Source organism: Cynara cardunculus, assembly GCF_001531365.2.
Source record: "Cynara cardunculus var. scolymus isolate 2C chromosome LG 16, CcrdV1, whole genome shotgun sequence".
In the NCBI taxonomy this organism is placed as follows: domain Eukaryota; kingdom Viridiplantae; phylum Streptophyta; class Magnoliopsida; order Asterales; family Asteraceae; genus Cynara; species Cynara cardunculus.
Genome location: NC_037543.1, coordinates 13,709,904 through 13,720,155, shown reverse-complemented (window position 1 = coordinate 13,720,155; position 10,252 = coordinate 13,709,904). Strand labels below are relative to the sequence as shown.

Here is a 10,252-nt window from a genome sequence, read left to right as displayed (position 1 = left end):
TTCCTCGACCAGAGCCTCTGGTTGTACTAATCAGAGCTTCTTACTCAAGTAATTTCTCATAATGTTCTTTAATGAAACTTACAACCATTAAGATAGCCTTTTTCATAAAAAGAAATGATTAAAAGAGTTTCTGTTTGACCAGAGCCTTTGGTTGTACTAACCAGAGCTTCTTCTCCAACATATATGACCAACCAGAGCCTCTGATTCAACGTGTAAGCCAACCAGAGCCCCTTTGGTTTGTTTTTCATAAAAAAGATTCTAAGTATAAAATTCTTAAAAACTTCTTAAAATACGATTTTGACACAGAAGCTCTTATCACTAAATACAGAGCCTCTGGTCCAACTAGTACATTTTATAAGAACTTGTATATTTCTCAAATCAATAATCAGAATCTTTTGGTTTTATCGTGAAGTCCAACCAGAGCCCCTCTGATTCCTCTACCAGGGACAATCAGAGCCCCTCTGGTTTCTCATAAATGAACATTTTGTTCCAAAACGCTTTTAACCAAAAACCAACAGCAATAGGCCATATTTTTTCGTAATCATAACATCAATACTAATATTTCTAATAAGAACAACATCTCTGAATCCTCAAATCACCAAGAAGTGAGAACTCCAATATGTTGTAATCTCAAAAGATATAATAGCAATAATTATATCATGCGCACTCAACGACCATCCTTATTACATCCAAATTCCCCTTAATAGCAACAACTATATCCATCACACACAATGACCATCCTTATTTCCCCTGAAATTCATATGAACTATTTCATCCAAAGATCGGCTGCAGTCAATTCTGTCAGAGTGAACCTCGTTCATAGTTTTAAGCAATCATGGTTTAAAAATTGGTAAAAACCTTTTTAAACCATAAGAACAATCTGTTCTGTAGATGATTTCTCAAATCATCCAATCCTCTTTAAATCCTCAATACAGAGAATTATTCCCAAAAATGTTTTTTTAGAATAGTTTCTGCTTTAATCTTTCCAAAACGGATTCCACTTTTAGAATCATAAAACATTTCTTGTTTAGAAACAGTTTCACCAACATTCTTTTTAAATTTGAACCATCAATACCCAACGGTTTATAAATCAGTAAATTAAAACTCAGGGTGCGTTTGGTTTGCAGGAATGGAATGGATTTGGGAGGATTTGGATTTCAAATCCATTCCAATCCCATGTTTGGTTTGCTAAGTCATCAGGATTTGAAATCCCGGGAATCCCTTAAAATCCCGTAAACAAGGRATTTGAAAATCCTTTGGAAAAAGGCTGGATTTAGAATCTGGGCAAACCATTTCTTCTTCGACGCTTCATGCCCTAACGCAATCCTCGCTTTCCACACCTCCCCACTGCTCTCGCCGGTTTCCCCTCCATCTCCCCACTGCCCTCGCCGCCGCCGGTGCTCTCCTCCTCTCCTCTTCTCCTCTTCGTCCGCTTCCCCACTGCTCGCGCCATTTCCCCACTGCTCGCGCCGCTTCCCCACTGCTCTCGCCTTCTCTCGTCATTGCAATCGCCGGTGCTCTCTCCTCCTCTTCTCCGCCTTCTCTCATCAATCAGCAGGTAAGAACATATATCTGCCCTCGTTTGAAGATTAACATGTCTCCTTCCCAAATATGCATCCTATTTATTTTTCAATGTACGAACATATATCTGCCCTCGTTGTGTCTGTAGATTTGCATATGTTATTAGGTTTCAATCATCGTCTGTAGATTTGCATATGTTATTAGGTTTCAATCATCGTCTGTAGATTTGCATATGTTATTAGGTTTCAATCATCGTCTGTGGAGTTGCATATGTTATTAGGTTTCAATCATCGTCTGTGGAGTTGCATATGTTATTAGGTTTCTATCATCGTTTGTAGATTTGCCTGACTGTGGAATGGATTTCAAATCCAATCCAAATCCTGCAAACCAAACACAGGAATGGATTTTAAATCCAATCCAATCCAAATCCCATGGAATCCAAATCCCTCATAGGAATCCAAATCCCTCAGAAACATTCCTGCAAACCAAACGCACCCTCATAGTTTGTAAACAAACAGTAATTCGAAACTCACCTTAAAAATCGAATACAGATTCAGCTGATAATAATACAGCAAATCTTTAAACACGGGTTCTTTCTTCAAGAACACCTTCAGGAACACTTTCACCGCCTTAAAATTCATTTCTTTCTTAACACTCACTTTTTGTGAAACAGGAAGCTGATAAGATTTTTATCTTATCTTCCTTTTTTTATATTTAAGTGAGGCGGTGATGGATTTTTATCCAATATAAAAGTTTTTGGGCGGTGAAGATAATATTTTAAAACCAATCATTTTTTAACCATGAAGTTTGAGTTTAAAATATTATATCTTATCATATGTATGCATAATATTAGAATCTACCCCTATACATATAATCCATGCAAGTATTAGCATAATTATGCATGCTATCACATAATTCACATAATAAACACATAAGATTACCTTGACCCAGGTTTGCAGAAAACCCGGTTATAACAGTATATCTTACCTTCCCAAGACCCCACTACCCTACCTCAGGTGGGATTAACTGGTCTCATTTGGTTTGGTTTGGCATTAACTTTTGTTTGCATTTGTTCTTCTGATTTCCTATTTATCTTGTTGTATAACTATTCTTTAAATGGCAGTTGCCCATACTTACTAGGTCTTTCCATCCTTGGTTACTCTTTGGATATTGGATAAGAGCCAACTTTTTTGCAGGCTGAAACACTACTGGGGTACTTGAGGTAACCAAGGCAAGAAGCTTCGTGTTCAAGTCCACAGTAAGGTAATTTATTTTCAGATGATATAATAGTAGTGTGTGTCTGTTGACTTGTTGTATATAGGAATTTTCTTTTGTACAAAGTGGTTTTGGGAGTTTTTATAAAATAAAAACAAGTTGAGTAGTAGTTGTAATTAGTATCAAGATTAGTGACAAGAACACTAAGCTGACAATAAGTTTTGGTTTGTTCTTTCTGTTTCTGTTTGTGGTAAAAGAAACATAGAGGTTGTAGCTTGTTTGATTATAATGTTGTCAGTATGATTCATATAATTTGGTGCGATATCGTTTAGGAGGGTGATATTGTAATTTTAATTGCACCATTCTTTTTTATATATATAGAGTTGGGTTCACGTGAGACCAAGGGTTTTTCGTGAGACCCGTAAGACCAATTTATGTTCATTGATCAACTTTATAAGCTAATGATCTAATGGTCTAAAGTTGTACGGTGACAATTTTGTGATTATTGAGAAGTGTAGTGGCGATTTTGTGATCATGAATTTTCAGATTGTAGATCTAATACAAAAGTTGAGAATTGGTCTTACGTGTCTCACGAAAAACTCTGGGTCTCACATGATCCCAAGTCTCTCTCTCTCTCTCTATATATATATATATATATATACTACCTTACAAACCAGATTTGATAAATGTTTTAAAAACAACCTTAAATGCATAAGGTACTACTTCTTTATGCATAAAATCTTAAAAATCTTAAAGTACTACTTATTGATACTTTATGTACAACTTAATAATGCTTCACAATCCGTTGATAATACATCAACCACGTGCTTCAGTCTCTTCATCCTCACAAATCAGACTCCCAATGTGCCTCCTGAATTTTGAAGTTACATGCAGCTTAAGGGGCTTCGAGGTAATTAGTGTGTGGTGAGGAGAATTGGTTGATCTGAATATGCATCTAAAGGGACTTCGAGGCAATTAATCTCCTTGCAAGATACATATTCCACCCTCCTAACATAACATTGATAGATTTTATCATCTATCTTCTGTTTATAACACTCTTTTTATTTACTCATTTTTCTTCCTTTTCATCCCCTAACATAACATTGCTAGATTTATGTAAGTTTCCATTGGTAAAGTAAGAGTAATGGACCTTTATGATGTCTTCAGTTCAACATTGATATCACTTTTAAATACCACTTGAATTACTTCAGGACATTGATTTTTTTTTTTTTTTTTGCTAATTATATAGCTCTGGATATGCCCACAATTGGAGTTTTGATATAGATAAAAATGACACTCTTCATGGGGAATTATGATAATTAATAAAAAAGTTAACTTACCCACTTATTTCTTGATTCTTCATTCATTGAAGGTGCCTTATGCCTTTAGCTTTATAAGTGAGATTTCACTAACAATTTGAAAACAAGTTGATAGTTTGCTTTGATCATAATCAATTTGAAAACAAGTTGAATTAATGTTTCCCTGAATTTTGCTATTCTTTGAAGAATAGTTGGTTGTTTTGACCCAAAGATGCTTGCTTTAATCATAATTAATTTGCTTTTTAAAGGTTTGGGCAGTTGCAGATTCCAAGATTCATCACTTCTATGCAAGTATATAATGCCTTCAACCCAAGTGTGTGTAGAATAGCAGTTATGTTATAAGTTATTTTTCTTGATATAGTTTTTTCATATTATGATGCATAAATTTATAATGATTGGTTTTAAAGAAGGTGATTCTTTTGTGCAAAAGCTATCTTCTTGTTACTTGCAATATTAATTATCAAATAGTTTATTGGATTGTTTAGGTTCCTCTCAAATCCATTGAATATGAAACAATCAATAAAGTGTAGAATCTGATGATTTCAAGTACAAATATTTATCCGTAATCGGTATGCCCACTTATATCTTTTCAAAATTTCACATCTCGCCGCATTGCGCGAGTACACAACTAGTATTGTTTTAAAGTTTCCTACAAATCCCTTCACTCGGATCCTTGTAATGCGATAAAGACATTTCTTGGATCTTTGTAATGCGATAAAAAATGACTTATCGCATATAACTGATGCGATAAGTATGAATAAACACTATGCGATTAGTATGAAAAACTTGAATATCACACCAGATTTCAATATTCCACTCAAAAGTAATCCAAACTCTTTCAATTATGAATATGTAGAATCAAAAATCAAAGCCAAATAACTTTAATTCTCGAAAAACTACCTAGAATTGAATAAAAGAATATCAAAATTCAAACTTTAAGAACTTACAACCGATATCTTCAAAAATCAATTCCGAAACAGCTTCCAAGATTGATCTTCTGCTCTGATACCGATTGTTATTCTCAGATTTGATGTATAGAACAATGATAAACAATATAGCAATTAAAAATCTAGAGAAGTCGGCTTGTATTGATTAAGAGAAATTGTAACACAGAACTTGAAGCTTAAAAGTACGGTTGACACAATGATTAAGCAATAATTAACCTAATACTAGAATAATAGAAAACTATTATACCTTTAAGGTATTTACACACTCAGCCCCTTTACTTTAATACAACAAAAATATAATCATAACAAAGAAACATCAAAGAAGTAGAGGTATGAATACATAGATCCTCGTCTTGGTCCTCATAAGGGGGAGACACCATTTGCTACAACTATCATTTCGTCCATCACTATTGTCACTCTATCCACAACTACTTTTGCTCCATCATCAACCTCAATTCACCAACTTCTACTTTCTTTGAAAATATTAATGATAGTGTAGAGGCTAGGGAACCAGAGGCTGTGACCTTTGATGATGTAATTAATGTACAAACCCTAAGTGTCACAAGTATCCACCATATACTTCTGAACTAATTTTGGTTGCAGCTACCCTAGTGGCAACTACTATTACATTGTCAGAAGTTCCTCTGCCATCATTAGATCCCTCCTCTACAAATCTCTCTACAAATCCAACACCTTCTGGAAGCAAAAAGACATCTCCTGTAAATATAAGTTCAGAGTTTGCTCCAGATTCAGAGATTCCTCGATCTCTTAGTCCCTCTGCTCCATTTAGTCCAAATGCTTCACCAAAGTCACCTCCCGGATCTTCAGGTCTTTGACCAGAACCACTGATGGAACCAGAACCTGCTAATGGAACTCTTGTCTCTTATACACCAACTATTCCTACTATCTCCGAGACATGCACAAAAATCCATGATATCCAGGGCCGTCCCAATCTTTTTGGAGGCCCTCTTACACTATTATAAAAAATATAAGTAGATTGGACGACAAAACGAATAAAAGTTAAATACAAAAGTTCATATTATATTTAAAGTCTTACAAATAAAAACAACAAGACATAGTAACAATGTAACATGTAAACTTCACTTGAATAAAATCATTCTTTTAACATTCTTGGAAACAAAATCTTCAATAAGCTCTTCATAATCAACTTTCTCCAAAAAGTCATTTTCAAGTGCTATCATTGCAAGTCCTTTAAGCCTTTCTTGTGTCATTGTGGAGCGCATATAGGACTTCAACAACTTCAACTTTGAAAACTTCTTTCTGCAGATGGAACGGTTACATGAATAGTCAACAAAACTCTATAAGCAATAATCGCATTAGGGAAGCATTTAACATGTTTCAAATACTTTAAAATATCAAGAGGTCCCATCTTTTGTGTGTGTAAAAGATCTTGAAGCATCTTCAGTTCAACATATAAGTCATTCCCATCTATATCAGATTGGTCTTGTTTCTTCTGTGCATTTTCAAAATTAGTACAAGAAGACTTTAAACATGTATCATCCAAAGAACGCAATTTATCAGATGTATACAAAAACCCAAACACACTTTCATATTCTTGGTATTGTTCGAATCTCCTACTTAGTGAAGCAATTGCATGATCAACGACACATAAGAAATAATTAACTCTAAATGACTCCTCCGTTGATTGTGAATTCATTTCAGATGCATCATGTGGATTTTCATCAAAATGTTTTTTTCTTCGAATTTCAAGTCTTTGAGGAAACAACGGATCAATATCCAATTCAGTGGCAATCATTTTTGCTGATTCTATAGCATCTAAAAATCTTGTTTCTCTATATCCTTTAAAATAAGAAATCAGTCCCTTAACTTGATCAATAGCAACATCAATTAACATATTTTCTGACTGTAAATGTTTACTAATCAAATTTACGGCATACAATATTTCATACCAAACCACCATTGACACTAGAAACTCAAAATCACCAAGCTCATTGTGTGCTAAAGATTTTGCTTCACTTCTAATTTTTGAGTCATTATCTATTTCAGCCACTTGAAGTAAAGCTTCTCTTATCTCTAACACTTGAAATCTTATAGCCTTTACACTATCAATACGACTCTCCCAGCGAATCGTTGACAATGACTTGACGGTCCATCTTTTTACATTATCTTTAAACACTTGCCATCTTTTAGTGGAATTAGCAAATATTGTATAAATACGTTGAATTATTATCTCTAGCTTTACCACAAGTATTGACTATATCACACAAAGTTAAATTAAGACTATGAGAAGCACAAGAAGTATAAAATGCTCTAGGATTTATATCTAGTAGTTTCCTTTGTACTCCTTGATGTTTTCCCTTCATGTTTGAACCATTGTCATAACCTTGTCCTCGCACATCATCTAAATCCAAACCAAGAGATTTTWATTCAGCTACTAGAACATCAAACAAACCTTGGCCCGTGGTATTATCTACTTCCAAAAATCCTAGAAAAGATTYCTCAATGCTAACAATTTTAGAAGAGACATCTACATACCTTAATATCAAGGACATTTGTTCTTGATGACTTATATCGGGAGTGCAATCAAGGATAACAGAAAAATACTTTGCCTCATTTACTTTATTAATAATTTCACATTTAAGTCTCCTGGAAAGCAAAGTTATCAACTCATTTTGAATTCTAGGACCAAGATAATGAACATGTAAATCATCATTTGTAATACGTTGAACATGATCTTGAATAATTGGGTCAAATTCAGCCAACATCTCAATCAAGCCCAAAAAGTTACCATTGCTATTCGCGTATAATTTTGCTTTACTTCCACGAAATACAAGATTATGTTTTGCAAGAAATTTTACAATAGAAACAACTCTTACCAAAACTTTTTTCCAACGATTTTTTTCTTTTTCTATTTGGGTTTGAACAACTTTGTCAAAGGTTTGATTCTTTTGAAGTCTTGGCTGCAAATCATACCAAGTTTTCATATTCATTACATGATCTATACTTGTTTCATGCTCCTTAAGTCTAGTGCTAAGGTGGGACCAATCCCCAAATCCATCATTTGTTAATTGACCTTTCATATGTCTTTTTTTTTTAAAGATTTTACAACAAAAACAAAATACTTTATCAAGCTATATTGAATATACAAGCCAATCTCTATCACATTTCTCCCCATTTGATAAAATTCTAGTATACCATGTGGCAGAAAAGTGTTTAGACAATTTATCTTTAGGACCTTTCTGAACAGACAAATTTCTTTTAGGACCCTTAGCAACTAACACATCAATCATTTTAGAATCTAATGCATCCCACTTTCTTGGATCATATATATCAAAATGAACAAAAACATCATCAACATTAGTAGCATCATCACCATCAGTAGCATCAGGAATATCATTAGAAGCATTATTAGCATTAACATCAGAAACATCATTAGAAGCATTATTAGCAATAACATTAGGAACATCATTAGAAGTATTATTAGTATCAACATTTGTAGCCAAATCCTCATGAGAGTCATTTAAAGTGCTAAATTCACCATGTTAGGATTTTCATTAGCATCAACACAAGCATCATCCAAATTAATATCAATATGTTCATTGTCAAGAGAAGACGGACCTTCTTTTATGACAAATTTATCAAGAGATCCCTTTYGAGATTGAATTATCTCTTCAATTYTTTTYTTTTWTTTTTACGTTTTTGRCATCCAGAATCATATTTTCTAACCCTAGAAGACATATTGGAACTGAAATAAGTAAAAGAAAAAAGATAAGGAACAAAACAACCTGAGTGAGGATGATAGTACTACTGCTGGCTATTGATGTTTGGTCCTCCTAAGTCCCAACTCCCAAGTCCCAAAAAGATTTTGATTGCACTGCAAGAGATAAACACATGTATATATTAACATATATTCAGAAATAAGAAATAAGAATTTGATCATTTGAACCTAATTCCTAAACAATCTGAAGACTGAAGTTTGAACAATTTGAACCAAACCTAAACAAATAAGAAGATGAACCTAAAACAAGTGAACAAGTTTTCAGTTTTTTCTTACACTTGTGATTCTGAACAGTGAACAAGCAATAAAAGACTAAATGACTAAATATAAATTGAAGAAAAGAGAAAATGGGAACCTATTAACCTAAATCTTATGCAATTCCATTATTCCAAACAGTCATGACAGATTGACAGACAAAGAACTGAATTGTATATACAGAGAACTAAATACAGACATAAATCAATAAATCATAATCAATTAATCATATGTTCTGTGTAATGTGTATACAGACAAAGAACTTAAGACTTTAGGAGGATACTTTATCTCACCTTTAGGATTTAGGAATTAGGTTAAAATCGACCACCTACTTCCTCACCAACAGTCCAACCAAGTTACCAAGACCAACATGTAATCGATTTAGGATTTAGGAATTAGGTCCAACACAGATGACAGATGATGAGATAAAATCAGCAAAAAACAATTAAGTAATCGACCAAATCGTTGAGATTATGAGATTTAAGAACAGTGAATAGTAATCAGATAACGAGTAATCAACAAATCGTCCAAACATGTATTTATACTTAACAAAAATAATCTAAAATTTGACCGTTGTTCTAGTTGCCGTTGCATATCTGAAGATTCTGAAACCGAATCATTAGCCATTTTGAAGAAATCAATCGACAATCGCGGAAGGAACGGTATAGAAGAGAGGGGAGATCGATGCAACGAGGGTTGAGGGCACGAGGCGACGAGTTATGGTCCAGGCGTGCAGTCCATATGTCCATGACCGTATGAAAACGCCAAATCCAATCGACAATCGTGAACCTTAGCCGGCCAATGCAGGTATATCATATGGGCTGTGAAAATTTAGGCTCCAAAATGTTGGGAGCCCTGTTCTGAATGCCAGATTTAATAGGCCCAAGGACGGCCCTGATTATATCCCTTCAACTTCTAGACAACCACCCTCTCTCGTTCATATGGAATAAGTTATCACTCAGATGGTATCTATCAGGCGTCGACTTGAGCCTCCACGAAAAGAGCCTTTATTTATGGAAAATATTCATCAAACACTTATACAATGACCAAGATGAGAAGGTACTTATGAATCACAATTTTAATGAATTGCTAACATGAAAGGAATTAGTTATTCTATAGAGAGCATAAAATAAAGTTTTAGAGGGTGACATCTAAGGAAAGGTGCAACCTCCGATGATAAAATGAACCACAACTTTGTTCGTTTTTTAATGGATCAAAATGAAAAGTGTTGTGCT

The 10,252-nt window shown here is 34.1% G+C and overlaps 1 pseudogene; it reads right to left on the bottom strand.

Annotated features, from left to right (window-relative positions):
- Nucleotides 1–5,561: 5,561 nt before the first annotated feature.
- On the bottom strand, nucleotides 5,562–9,644 carry LOC112529015 (annotated as a pseudogene).
- Between the last annotated feature and the right edge of the window lie 608 nt (nucleotides 9,645–10,252).